Below are 15968 nucleotides of genomic sequence, written 5' to 3' on the forward strand. Positions count from 1 at the left end.
CATGCTCTTGAGCTCTGACAGTAACAGAGCATCTTGACCACGAAATATCTGATATGCCTCGTAGAAACACCAAGCCAAAAACTGAGGGCCAAATAAATGCCAACTTACAGAACCAGCAGAACATCAAAGATGGGGCCAAGAAGGTCTAGATGACAAGAACAAGAGCACAAAGAGATGACACAGGTCTCTGTGTTATCCATCACTTCTCCCTTGATTCCCCTTTTCAGAGTATACCAATGGTCTCATGGAGGGCTCCCTACAATCACTGTATTGATGAAATACCAAGACCTACTTCACAGTATATTGATGCAAGCTCAGGGTAGCTGTGCAAGATACAAACGGAATGCTGATCCGTGAGAAAGAGAATGCCAGCCTTTATTGAAGATAGCTAGCTTCTGGAAATCAGAAAACTGCCAGTGGATTTTCTAGACAAACACAAACCGTTTTTCAGGATATTAGTAACTAGAAGACCAGGTCATCCATAACCATGATAGAACATATATATTTAGGTTATATTGACAAATAAACATAAATAACATATAAAGTGTTATGTTTGTACTGGGTCGTTTAGCTAGACTCTATTGTTAGAGATTGACCTAAAATGTCCACAATATTTTAATTTCCTATAAGTATATCTTTGGATATACTTGGTTTGACCATGTGATTTGCTTTAGCCAATGTTACATTGCAGGAATAATGTGGAGTTTTGAAAGCACATCACTTTGGGATTTGTCTTTTTTTCTGCTTTCCAAACTCTTTCCAAGTGACCATGGGAACAGCTCTGAAGTTTCAAATTAGTTCATTGGTGAGAGTTACATTACCATTTACCAGCATTGTCCCCGAAGAATATAAATCAGTTCTCAGAAGTGATACTGAGAATTCAAAATCACCAGCTAAAACATACACCAAATGCATAACAAGTTCAAACTAGAAATACCATCTAGCCTAAATACATAATCATGAACTAAATAATGGTTAGTTTACACTATGGAGTCTTCAGATATGTAAAGCAGCAAAGTTAACTGATACATATTCCTTAATATTTTCCTAAATTATATAGTTTTGTTTGAATGTGTATATGTATTTGTGTATGTCTGTCTTCACTAATTCACAAAATTAAAATAACTGAACATGCATTTTTTATTTATCTTTGGTCAGATCTACTATGTTAAAATTAGCCCCATTTGTTATTTGTAAAAATTGCATATTTCTCCACAGTATGAATATTTTTTGCTGCCTTTTTATTTTTTTTAAAGATTTTATTTATTTATTTGACAGAGATAACAATAGGCAGAGAGGCAGGCAGAGAGAGGGGGGGGGAAGCAGGCTCCCTGATCCCAGACCCTGGGATCATGACCTGAGCTTAAGGCAGAGGCTTAACCCACTGAGCCACCCAGGCAACCTATGCTGCCTTTTATGCATTAATTTTATTTATTTATTTATTTACTTACTTACTTACTAACTAGAGAGTGATAGTGAGTGCATGGGTGGGGAGAGGGGCAAAGGAAGAGAGTGAATTTTAAGCAGGATCCACACACCTAGTGTGACAAACTTGGATTTGGGGCTTGCTCTCTGAGATCTGAGATCATGACTCTGAGATCATGACCTTAGCCAAAATCAAGGGTTAGACACTTAGTCAACTGAGCCACCCAGGCACAACAAGCTAACTTTTGAATGCATTCATAAATTTTCTTCAATAAGAAAATAAAAGATTAGTGGCACCTGGGTCGTTCAGTTGATTAAGCATCTGCCTTTGGCTCTGATCATGATCCCAGGGTCCAGGCATGGAACCATGGCCCAGGCTGCCTTCTCAGCAGGGAGTCTGCTTCTCCCTCTCTTTCTGTCCCTCCCCCCCAGTCTCTCACGCTTTCTTTCTAAAATAAATAAATAAATCTTTAAAAAAATAAATAGGGTAGGAAGGGACAAGATGGCAGAGAAGTAGGAGATGTTGTTTCAACTGGTCTCCTAAAGTGAGCTGATTATCTACCAGAACACTCTGAACACCCATGAAATCAACCTGAGATGTAGGATTATACACTTCTTGATCTCTATGGGGGCAGAAGATGCCAGTGGTGAGTTAAAGCAGTGGAGTTGGAACTATCATACTGATATCTGAGGATAAATAGAAGGGGGAGGAAGCCACCAAAAGCAACCCACTGGAAGTAATACCCCAATATGAGACAGCCCTGTGATTGGGGACCAGCATTAACTTGGAGTCTTGTTAAAAGCACTCAAAAAGAGCAAAATATCTTAAGGGGAAACTGGTGGGATCAGATGGTCACAGACACGAGCTTAAGTCCACGGACCCAGGACAGCCACTGCCAGCATCCCGCCAGAGAGAGTACAATGAAGCCTCCAGGCTGTGATCCCTGAGCTGCCAGCATTTGCACCCTGCAAGTGCACTGTGGGATTGGGGCCTGAGCTGCACTCCACAACCTCCCCTGGGAGAGGTCCATGTGGGTGCTAGCCAGTGGTCTCTAGAACCAGCCGAGAGTCTGAACATTCCTAGCCTGGGCCGACATGAAAATCTCAGAGCACTGTCCCTGGTTGGGATCTCTCTGGCTGTCTGCACCTGCCCAGACAGCAGCCCAGCAAAGGCTGCCACTAAAAGTGGGCTCCATGGACCAATATTGCTCATGATTTTAGTAACACCAGGATTCTGAGACAAACAGGAGCTCCTGTGATTCCTGAAGACTGTGGACGTACTTTGCCAGTGGGAGGTAGCAGAGGGGGAGTCTATGTGCTCTGGACCACCCAGAAGGGAACAGACTGAGGCTTCTCTCTGAGACAGAGGTCTGGGTGCAGTTTGCTTTCCTCTAAACTTCTGAAGAAGTGCCAAAGACACCAAGGGAAAAACAAAAAAACAAAACAAAAACAAAAAAAGCTCCAGAGAACAAAAGCTTCTAAAACCGGTTTCCTCAGAGCCCAGCCCCTTGATAGGGGGCAGGAGGACTCAACCCAAGCAAGGCTGCCTGAAAAACAATGTGGCAGGCCCCTCCCCCAGAAAGCCAGACAAAAAAAACAAAAACAAAAAACAAAACAAAACAAAACAAAAAACCGAGAGGACAAATACCACAGTGTCCCCATAAAACTGTAAAACCCCAATATCAGGGGAAAAGAAGATATTAACCTCCCAGTATTGCTCTAAAATCTGTATTCTTCATAGATACAACTTTTATTTTAATTTGTTTCCACTATTCTCTTTCTTTTTAATTTTTAAACTATATACCATCACAATGAGTTTATTTCAACAAATTCTATAATAACCTTTTAACTTGAACTTTTTTCATACATATATCTGTGTTTTTCATTTTCTTTTCTATTTTTTTAATATTCATATAGAGATAAGCTTCAAGGCAATCCTCTTTCTCCAATCAATACTACCCCTATATATATAAACTCGTTTTAATCCACATTTATCTCTGGAAAGTTGAGTCCTTTAAGAAAGATATCAAGATACACCCAGGAAGAATCAAAATAACCTTCCTTGCTCACACTGAGGTTTATAACCACCCTCCCAACTTTTCTTCTCTCAGTGTTTCTGTGTATTTGTTTTTCTTCTGGTATTATATGAATCTTATGCTTGGGGTTCATTTTGGCTGTGTTCTTTCTTTTTCTTGTCATTTACTTTTGTCAGTCTTTTTGTTTGTCCCTTTTTGTTTGTATACTTTATAAATCTTACCTTTGGGGCACATTCCAGCTGGGCCTTCACTTTTTTTTACTTTTTTTTTTAAATCTCTCTCTTTCTCTCTTTCTCTCTAATTTTTTTCTTATTCTTTTCTTTCTCGTGGGGACTCCTGATTGCTCAGAAGCATTCCAGGGTGCACCTTGCCTGAATCACGGTTGAAACATTCAGTTATGTATCCCCTCAGCCATCTCTCACCGAAATGACTAGGAGGAATGCCCAACAGAAGAAAAATTCAGAGACTGGACCCTCTCCATCAGAGCTATTGAATATGGACATAGACAATATTTTGTAAAGGGAATTCTGGGTAAAAATTATCCAGGCAATGGCTAGGTTGGAGAAAACCATTAATGACAACATGGAATTGATTAGGGAAAAGTGAAAGCCACCAGGGAAGATGTTAACAATGCTATCAATGAGTTCCAATCTAATCTAAATTCTCTAAAAGCTAGAGGCAGATGATAGAATTAGTGATCTAGAGGACAAACTGATAGAGAAAAGGATCAGGAGGAAGCCTGGAACAAACAGCTTAGAAACTATGAAAACAGAATTAGGGAAATAAATCACACCATGAACTGTTCCAACATCAGAATTATTGGAATCCCTGAGGGGGAAGAGCAAGAAAGAAGACTGGAGGATATAGTTGAACAAATTCTCCATGAAAATGTTCCCAATCTGGGGAATGGAACCAGCAGTGTTCATGTCCCAGAGGCAGAAATGTTTCCACCCAAGATCATAGAATCTGGAAAGACCTCAAGACACCTGACTGTGAAACTAATGAATCATAATTTTATACATAAGCTCTTGGAAAGCAGCTAGGGGGAAGAGATTCCTTACATACAGAGGAAGGCCCATCAGAATAACATTAGACCTCTTCACAGAAACCCTGAAAACCAGAAAGGGCTGCCAAGATGTATTTAGGTCACTAAATGAAAAGAACATGCAGCCAAGAACACTTTATCCAGCAAGGCTGACATTCAAAATAGATGGAGAGATAAAGAGCTTCCAAGACTGGCAAGGTTTAAAAAAAAATCTGACCACCAAGCTGGCACTACAAGAAATATAAATGGGGTATCTATAAAAGAAGAAAGAACCCAAGATTGTCATAGAACAGAAATTTATGGAGACAATCTATAGAAACAAGGACCTTACAGGCTACACAATGTCAATAAAAATGTACCTCTCAATAATCACTCTCAACATGAATGGCCTAAATGTTCCCATAAAATGCCACAAGGTTGCAGATTGGAAAAAATGACAGGACCCGTCCATATGTTGTTACAAGAGATCCATACTGAAAGTGAAGGGATGAGGAAGCATCTTTCATGCCAAATGCCCTCAAAAGAAGGCTGGGGTAGCAATTCTCATATCAGATAAATTAGATTTTAAACCTATAAACCTTTAAACCTTTAAAGATTATAGTCAGAGATAAAGAAGGACACTACATCATTCTTTTTTTTAAATATTTTATTTATTTGACACACACAGAGAGAGAGCACAAGCAGGTAGAGAGGCAGGCAAAGATAGAGGGGGAAACAGGTTTCCTGCTGAGGATAAAGCCCGATGCGGGGCTCGATCCGAGTACCCTGGGATCACGACCCGAGCCAAAGGCAGAAGTTTAACCCACTGAGCCACCCAGGCACCCCAGACACTACATAATTCTTATAGGGTCTATCCACCAAGAAGGTCTAACAATTGTAAATATATTTGACCCCAATACAGGAGCAACCAAATACATAAGACAACTGTTAATCTAGATAGTCATATGGATATGAATACATTAATAGTAGGGGATCTTAACATACCACTCTCAGTAATAGACAGATCACTCAAACAGAAAATCAATAAAGAAACAAGAGCATTGAATGACACTTTGGACCAGATGGACCTCATAGATCTATACAGAACATTCCACCCTAAAACAACAGAATACTCATACTTCTTGAGTGCACATGGAAATTTTTCCAATATAGACTAGATACTAGGTCACAAATCAGGACTCAACCGACACCAAAAGATTGAGATTATGCCCTGTATATTCTCAGATCACAATGCTTTGAAACTAGAACTCAAACACAAGAAAAAAGTTTGGAAGAAATTTAAACACCTGGAAGCTAAAGAACACTTTGCTTAAGAATGTTTGGATTAACCAGGAAGTCAAAGAAGAGCTTAAGCAATTCATGGAAACCAATGAGAATGAAGACTCTGTTGTCCAAAACCTATAGGATATAGCAAGGCGGCACTAAGGGGGAAATACATAGCTTTCCAAGCTGCCCTCAAAAAACTTGAAAAATCCAGAATACACCAGCTCTCTTTACACCTTAAAGAACTGGAGAATCAACAACGAATTAAGCCAACCCCACATACAAGAAGGGAAGTAATCAAGATTAGAGCACAGATCAATGAGATAGAAAGTAGAGAAATAGAAGAACGCATCAAAGAAACTAGAAACTGGTTCTTTGAAAGAAGCAATAAGATCGATAAACCATTGGCCAAGCTAATCCAAAATAAAAGGGAGAGGACCCAAATTAATAAAATTATGAATGAAAAGAGAGAGTTCATGACCAACACCAAGGAAATAAAAACAATAATCAGAAGTTATTATCAGGGGGCGCCTGGGTGGCTCAGTGGGTTAAAGCCTCTGCATTCGGCTCAGGTCATGATCCCAGGGTCCTGGGATCGGGCCCCGCGTCAGGCTCTCTGCTCGGCGGGGAGCCTGCTTCCCTTCCTCTCTCTCTCTGCCTGCCTCTCTGCCTGCTTGTGATCTCTGTCTGTCAAGTGAATGAAATCTTTAAAAAAAAAAAAGAAGTTATTATCAACAGTTATATGCCAATAAGTTAAGCAATCTAGATGAAATGCTTGCATTCCTGGAAATATATAAACTTCCAAAACTGAATCAGGAAGAAATTGACAACCTGAATAGACCAACAACTAGCAACCAAATTGAATCAGTGATCAAAAACCTCCCAAAAAACAAGAGCCCAGGACCTAATGGATTCCCTGGAGAATTCTCCCAGACTTTCAAAGAAGAAATAATACCTATTCTCCTGAAGGTGTTTCAAAAAATTGAAGCAGAAAGAAAACTTCCAGACTCTTTTAATGAAGCCAGCATTACCCTGATCCCCAAACCAGGCAAAGACCCTACCAAAAAGGAGAATTTCAGACCAATATCCCTGATGAATATGGATGCTAAGATTCTCAAGCAGATCCTAGCTAACAGCATCCAACAGTACATTAAAAAGATTATCCACCATGACCAGGTGGGATTTATCCCTGGGATGCAGGGGTGGTTTAGCATTCACAAATCAATCGATGTGATAGAACAAATAAATAAGAGAAGAGAGAAGAACCACATGGTCCTCTCAATTGATGCAGAAAAAACACTGGACAAGATACAGCATCCATTCCTGATTAAAACGACTCAAAGTATATGGATAGAGAGAACATTCCTCAACTTCATAAAATGTATCTATGAGAAACCCACAGCGAATATCATCCTCAACAGGGAAAAGCTGACAGCCTTCCATTTGAGATCAGGAGCACAACAAAGACACCCACTCACACCACTATTGTTCAACGTAATACTAGAAGTCCTAGCAACAGCAACCAGACAACAAAGAGAAGTAAACTGTATTCAAATAGGCAATGAAGAAGTCAGATTCTCTCTCTTCGCAGATGACATCATATTTTATGTGGAAAACCCAAAAGACTCCATCCCCAAACTCCTAGAACTCATACAGTAATTCAGTAATGTGGCAGGATACAAAATCAATGTACAAAAATCAGTTGCTTTCTTATACACTAACAATGAAAATACAGAAAGGGAAATTAGAGAATTGATTCCATTTACTATACCACCAAGAACCATAAGATACCTGGGAGTAAACTTGACCAAACAAGTAAAGGATCTATACTCAAGGAACTACAGAACACTCATGAAAGAAATTGAAGAAGACACAAAAAGGTGGAAGACCATTCCATGCTCATGGATCGGAAGAATAAACATTGTTAAAATGTCTATACTGCCTAGAGCAATCTCTACTTTCAATGCCATTCCGATCAAAATTCCACCAGCATTTTTCAAAGAGCTGGAACAAACAATCCTAAAATTTCTAAGGAACCAGAAGAGACCCCGAATTGCTAAGGAAATGTTGAAAAAAAAAAAAAAACTAAACTAAACTAAACTGGGGCCATCAGGTTGCCTGATTTCAAGCTTTACTACAAAGCTGTGATCACCAAGACAGCATGGTACTGGCACATAAACAGAGACATAAGCCAGTGGAACAGAGTAGAGAGCCAAGTTACGGACCCTCAACTTTATGGTCAAATAATCTTTGACAAAGCAGAAAAAAACATCCAGTGGAAAACAGACAGTCTCTTCAATAAATGGTGCTGGGAAAATTGGACAGCTATGTGTAGAAGAATGAAACTCGACCATTCTCTTACACCACACACAAAGATAAACTCGAAATGGATAAAATACTTCAACATGAGAACATCAGAATCCTAGAGGAGAACATAGGCAGTAACCTCTCTGACATCAGCCACAGCAACTTCTTTCAAGATGTCTCCAAAGGCAAAGGAAACAAAAGCAAAAATGAACTTTTGGGACTTCATCAAGATCAAAAGCTTCTGCACAACAAAGGAAACAGTCAACAAAACAAAGAGGCAACCCACGGAATGAGAGAAGATACTCACAAAAGACAGTACAGACAAAGGCTGATATCCAAGATCTATAAAGAACCCCTCAAACTCAACACACACAAAACAGATAATCACATCAAAAAATGGGCAGAAGACATTAACAGACACTTCTCCAAAGAAAACATACAAATGGCTAAGAGACATATGAAAAAATGTTCATCATCACTAGCCATCGGGGATATTCAAATCAAAACCACATTGAGATTCCACCTTACACCAGTTAGAATGGCCAAAATTAGCAAGACAGGAAACAACATGTGTTGGAGAGGATGTGGAGAAAGGGGAACCCTCTTGCACTGTTAGTGGGAATGCAAGTTGGTGCAGCCTCTTTGGAGAACAGTGTGGAGATTCCTCAAGAAATTAAAAATAGAGCTTCCCTATGACCCTGCAATTGCACTACTGGGTATTTACCCCAAAGATGCAGATGTAGTGAAAAGAAGGGCCATCTGTACCCCAATGTTTATAGCAGCAATGGCCACAGTTGCCAAACTGTGGAAAGAGCCAAATGCCCTTCAATGGACGAATGAATAAAGAAGATATGGTCCACATATACTATGGAGTATTATGCCTCCATCAGAAAGGATGAATACCCAACTTTCGTTGTATCGACATGGAGGGGACTGGAAGAAATTATGCTGAGTGAAATAAGTCAAGCAGAGAGAGTCAATTATCATATAGTTTTGCTTATTTGTGGAGCATAAAGAATAACATAGAGGACATGGGGAGATGGAGAGAAGTGAATTGAGGGAAATTGGACGGGTAGCTGAACCACGAGAGACTGTGGACTCTGAGAAAGAAACTGAGGGTTTTGGAGGGGAAGGGTGTGGGAGGTTGGGTGAGCCTAGTGGTGGGTAATACGGAGGGCACATATTGCATGGAGCACTGAGTGTGGTGCATAAACAATGAATTCTGGAACACTGAGAAGAAATTATAAATAAGTAAATAAATAAATAAATAAATATGGCAAAAAATAACAAAACAAGAAACAACAAATGTTGGAGAAGATGAGTAGAAAGGGGAACCTTCTTATGCTGTTGGTAGGAATGTAAGCTGGTATAGTCATTCTGGAAAACACTATGGAAGTTCCTCAACATGTTAAGAATAGAGCTAATCTATGACCCAGAAACTATACTACTATGTATTTATTAAAGGTGCTGATATAGGAAAGATACAGATGTAGTAAATAAGGGGCACATGCACCCCAATGTTCATAATAGCAATGTCCACAATAGCCAAACTGTGGAAGGAGTCAAAGTGCCCTTTAACAGATGAATGGATAAATTCAGCCATCAGAAAGGATGAATGTCAACCATTTGCATGGATGTGGATGGAACTTGAGGTGATTATGTTATGTGAAGTAAGTCAAGTAGAAAGACAATTATCCTCGGGTTTCATTCATATGTAGAACATAAGCAATAGCATGGAGGACCATAGGAGAAGGAAGGGAAATCTGAAGGGGGCAGAATTCAGAGAGGGAGAAGAACCATGAGAGAGTGTGGACCTCAGGAAACAAACTGAGGGTTTCAGGCGGGGTGGTGGGGGGAGGGTATAACGAGGTGATGGGTATTAAAGAGGGCACGTGTTGTGATTAGTACTGGGTGTTAGATCTAACTAATGGATCACTGAACACGACATCAAAAACTAATGATGGCACAGATTGCATGGAGCACTGGGTGTGGTGCAAAAACAATGAATACTCTTATACTGAAAATAAATAAAAAAGATTAAAAAAACTAATGAAGCACTATTCATTGGCTAACTGAACAAAATAATAATAATAATAATAATAATAATAATAATAAAAAGAAGGACTTTTCCATAGTGTTTTTATTTCAGAGATAAGTATGTGATACTATCCTCACACTTCCACACCCACTACAGATAATGTTTCAGTATTCAGGAAAGATGATGTTAGTTGAAAGACGATTTCCACACACTGTTGTTTCTTAGATATAAGTATGTGCACTTTCCTCAAACTTCCACACTCACTTTGAAAAATGCTTCAATATTAATAAAAGATGATACTAGATGAAGGACATTTTCTGTAGAGCATAGTTTAATTTTCCTCATGCCTCTACAAACAATGTTAATGATTCTTCAAAATTCAGGAAAGATGATGTTAGTTAAAGGACTGTTACCCTAGAGTGTTATTTCTTAGAGATAAGTATGTGACACTTTCCTCATGCATCCACCACCATTTGTGGTAATGCTTCAATATTCAGGAAAGATGATGTTAGCATATGGATGGTTTTCCTACAGAGTTGTTTCTTAGAGATAAATGTGTGGCACTTCCCTCATGTTTCCACAACCACTACTGATAATGATTCAATGTTCAGGAAAGATGATGAAGTTGAAGGCAGATTCTGTACAGTGCTGTTTCTTTGAAATAAGTATGTGGAGCTTACCTCATGCTTCCACAGCCACTTCTGATAATACTTGAACATTCAGAAGATGATACCTGAATGATGGTTTCTGACAGATTTTTAGACACAGGTATGTGGAACTTTCTTAATGCTTCCACTTTGTTTTAAAAATGTGTCAACATTCATAAAAGATGGTGATAGACAAATTCTCTATCCCCTGCCAATCTGGACTGGTCAACTGGTAAGTTTGATGTCTAGATGCCCTCTGAACCTGGGAGAATGTTTTGGATGACACCCAAGCAGCTCCCAGGCAGCTTGTGAAGCAACACTTGTGGAGTCAGAGAGGAGACCAAAATCAGACTGCTTATATAGGAGGCATGTGGGAGGGATATTGTGAGTTGGCCATTGCCATGTATGTGGGGAAGATTGGTCAACACTTCTTTGCTTGTGGGCTCAAAGCAGCAACAGCCTTGAAGGAAATGCATGGGACCCATGAACACAGTGTTTGTGGCAAGTGGAGATGCTACCAGGTCCTGGTACAAGGTAAGCAATGCTATCTGCAGTCTGATATGGATTCAGGTATCCCTAGGTTTCCCACAGAGAAATACTCTGTGGTCTGTTCCAGTCCATCATTTTGAGTTTCAACTGGCTCCAGCTGGTGTTCCTTGCTCTTGACTGCTCTTGGCAGGGCATGTCAAGAGAGACTTGAGCTCTCAAAGGAGAGCATTACTTAATGACCTGGGAGAAGAAGACACTCCCAGTAACATGGGAAGCAGATGAAGAAGATCACATCAATTCAAAACAAAACAGAAACCTGAAGGGCCACATTGTATCTCATTCAAAGCTGAGGTTTTTCTTTTTTTTTTTTTTTTTTTTTGTTTAATTTAATTTCTTTTTTTTTAACATTTTTATTTATTTACTTGACAGACAGAGATCTCAAGTAGGCAGAGAGGGAGGCAGAGAGAGAGAGGAGGAAGCAGGCTCCCCACGGAGCAGAGAGCCCAATGCGGGGCTCGATCCCAGGACCCTGAGATCATGACCTGAGCCTAAGGCAGAGGCTTTAACCCACTGAGCCACCCAAGCGCTCCTATTTTTATTTCTTTTCAGCGTAACAGAATTCACTGTTTATGCACCACACCCAGTGCTCCATGCAATATGTGCCCTCCATAATACCCACCACCTGGCTCCCCCAACCTCCCACCCCCCCTTCAAAACCCTCAGGTTGTTTTTCAGAGTCCATAGTCTCTCATGATTCATCTCCCCTTCCAATTTCCCTCAACTCCCCTCTCCTCTCCATCTCCCTATATCCTCCATGTTATTCATTATGCTCCACAAATAAGTGAAACCATATGATAATTGACTCTCTCTGCTTATTTCACTCAGCATAATCTCTTCCAGTCCCGTCCATGTTTTCTGTTGTGTGGTGAGGGTGGTGGTGCTGGTGCTTTTCTTGTGTGTGTGTGTGTGTGTGTGTGTGTGTGTGTGTGTGTGTGTGCTTACAAAATAATGAAACCCTCTTACACAGCAAAAGTCCTATCAGTGGTTGATAGGAAGATCGGATGGAAAGTGCAACCAGTCTACCCTTTCAATGGACTCCCAGTGCCAGCCAATTATGACACTTATTTTGCTTAAGCAAAATAAGCAAGCAAATAGCCAACAAGTGATCCAACAGAAAACGATACAGAGACCCAAATCTCCCCCCGCCACACCATATCCTTTTGACTCACAGGGCTCTGAAAACCCACCTGGTGTTCTATGGGGAGACAACAGAGTCCAGTAGAAATGTGTGGTGAAGGGACCCATTCTCCCAGGAGTTGAAGGCAGTCCATTAGCATTTCATCATGGTAGGTGTGAGTGTGTCTGTGTCAGAGGGTGTGCTCATGAGCACATGAGTTTTGGTCCAGAAGAATTCAGTGGGTTTAGGTAAAGGAAATAGCATCTTCAGAAACAGAGGGAACACATCTCCTGGAAGCCCCAGGGGATCATCCCTGGCCAGGTAGTTGGTGGAGCTCTGATCTCCATTTCTGGCTGGACTTGCCTGAATGATGATTTGGATCACAAGGAGATGTGTGAGCAGGGAGCCTCCACAGAAGGTGCCCTGGACCTTTTCTGAGGGCAGCGTCCAAAACACAGAGCCTTTCAGGAAAGCACAAATCCCCTAACATGGCCCAAGTGCCAAGTCCTGATTGGAGCCAGTCAGGGAAAATGGCCATTGGCACGGCTCTGTGTGCTTTTATGGACTTCGTTGTCCCTTCAGTGCAGCTGGTTGCCAGGCAGTGCCTGAGGTTGACTCTCACCAAGACTTGGAACAGTCTTCAAGACCCAAGATGATGTCTTGCAGACACGTGGATCCTGTTCTTGGTCCCTGATTCTCAGGGGAGGGTGATCTGAAGGTGAAAGGAAGACTTTGAGGGATCCCAGGGCTGGCACATTTGGATGAGGATGTCCTCTTACATCAAAGCCCCTGGGATCTTGGCCTCCAAGGCCACAAGAAACACCCAGTAACTGGCAGACTTCCACAAGTTTCTATGTGGACACCTTCTCTGGCAGGCTAGAGTGGTGGCCTCAGGCTGCACACATGCCAGGGCCCTAAAAGCTCACCAAGATGTATGGCACAGGCCAGTTGACAGGACAGGCTCCAGGAATCATGTCTGGACTTGAGACTTCTCTGGCATGGCTGGCCTTGGACCCAAATGTGGCTGCAGCCCCGTTCTTCCCTCCATGTAATGTATGCTGAAGTGCCAGCCCCGACATCCAGAGACCTCCCAAAAACTCTCAGATCAGACTGCAGTCCTCCCACCTCTGCAAGGGAGTCGTTCTTTGATGTGGCTTCCCTAGATAAAATGAAAGCCCCATTTGTCCTGAGGCCCCCTTGTCCAGGCACCTGTCAGACACTCTAACCCACTATGTTCAGGGAGGGAGACAGACCCTTCCACTCTATATACAGAAACAGGCAGCTCTGTCCATAAAGAAAACTGGAAAAATGCTATAGCAAGAGAGATATGCAGGGTTTCTAGCGCAAGCTTTATCTACAGAGAGATACACATGATACACCTAAGGAGCTGGATGCACAGAGACATGGAGGTACAGATCTATTTGTGCATATGCATGTATAGATAGAGATCTATTTGGGTAGAAGTGGCCAAGACCAGAATTCCTTGGTTCCTTGCAACTTGGAAACTATGCATGTTGGACATGGGGCCTCAGATGACCAAATCCATAATCTCTCATCTCACAGGGCACATGGAAAATATTTAGGGGCAGACCAAAACCCCAAGTAAATAATCTGTGGACACCCACCACATTCTTCCAAATGTTTTGACCCACATTCCTTGCCGGAGTTTCAGTGCCCATATTCTGAGTTGTGTAAGCATGCTCCTGAGACAGTGTGGACCTCTGTGTGTGTCCACTTGTGACACAAAGCGAGATAGAGTGAGAGATAGAGAGACATACAGAGAGATAGATATCTGAAGAAATAGAGACAAGGAAGGGAATGGGGAGGTAAAAAGTGAGGGAGAGAGATTCATTGTCTGCATAATAGGATCAGCCTTAGGTGTGAATTTGGCCTCAGCTGAGAACAGTGGGGTTGAATACTATGCTTGGATTGTACTTGCAACCTGGAATACATCCGTGTTGGACATGTGAGTGGGGGAACACACCTGGGAACTGAGTAAACAAGACACTTTCATTCCTGTTTTTTTTTAAGAGACAGAAAGAGAGAGAGCACTCAGGGTGGAGGAGAGGTAGAGGGAGAGAGAGAATCTCAAGCAAGGTCCAGGCACAGCACAGAACCTATGTGGGGCTTGATCTCATAACCCTGAAATCATGACCTGAGCCAAAATCAAGAGTGAGGTGCTTAACCACCTGAGTCACTCAGATGCCCAAAGATGCCTTCATTCTTCATGCACAAAGAGAGGAAAACTTCTGACATTGGAGCTTTTCCTGCATTTCCATCAGTGCCTAGAGGCAGCAGTGATTCAGAGGTACCAGGCTACTACTCCCAACTGATGCTCAAATGTTTGGAACTGATACTTGGAGTATTATTCCATAGTGATAATCATTTGTGCACACAGTTCAGTTTCACAAGCACAAGCTAGAGCTCTGAGACTCTAGGCCACCCTCCAGGGAGAACCTAGTTTGGAAAAAAAAAAAAAGTGAAATAATGGAAATAGATACACAGAGGGCCAAAGTTCCTCATTAGGGATGAAAATGGGATCATGATGAGCATGAAGTGACTAGCACAAACTCCTAACAAGTTGGCTGTTTTGGAAATAAGAATCACCTGTGGAATTGGGTGAAGGGAAACTTATAACCCCAGGAAAACTTTAGGCAAAGGCCTGCATTCTTTCTCATAAAGGGAAGGCATGTTTCTGCTGGTGGCTGTTATTCCTGCTTTTCCATCAGTGGTTCAAGGTAGCAGTGATTCAGGGGTAGCCAGTTGGTTCTCCCACCAGATGACCAAGTATTTGGAACTGTTTCTGTGTGCAGTATTCCTTGGGAAAATTATTTCTGCACTGACCAGCTCCAAGTGGCATGCGACCCAGGTGGGAATGGTCTGTTCTCCAAAATGAAGGTATCTGAATCTATCAGGTGATGGAGGAAACCTGGCTACCCATCGTTGCAATTCCCTAATGGGCAAAGAGACAATTGCTCAGCAACAGGAGTGACATAGTTCTTTTGGGAATATCAGTTACAGACTGCTCTTGCTTAACACAGGACCAGACTTGGAACTTGCCACCCCTCAATGGGCACTAGCTGTGTGAGTGACAGCACCATGGCCCCTGATGGTGACACAACACCTTGTTAGGAAAATAGCAAGAAAATGAGAATATCTACAATGAGAGTCAAAGTTCTACATTTCAAATTGGAATTAAATAAATCTGGGAATGAGATGTCTAACTTGTTTTTTACTAATCCTACAAATGAAGGCAGCACCCCACCCCAAATCCTCTGGCTAAGCCTATACACACGTAGTCCCTGTTTTGTACCTTCAAATGCCTAACCCTGCCATGGTCAAAATAGTTCAGAAGCCATGGTAAGAGGGGCCTTTTGGCCCAAATAGACTCACAGTCTCAGGGACTAGGCCAAACTCCCAGTGGAAGGCAGAGAGTGTTGCTCTGAGCATTGGATTTGGATGCCTCTCTCCCCCAGGGATAACCTAGATTGAGAGAACATCCATCAAAGGAATGCAAAGGAACTACTTGGAAAGCCCAAGT

This window comes from Enhydra lutris, unplaced genomic scaffold (assembly GCF_002288905.1).
Source record: "Enhydra lutris kenyoni isolate GAN:26980312 unplaced genomic scaffold, ASM228890v2 scaffoldscaffold40, whole genome shotgun sequence".
NCBI classification, from domain to species: Eukaryota; Metazoa; Chordata; class Mammalia; order Carnivora; family Mustelidae; genus Enhydra; species Enhydra lutris.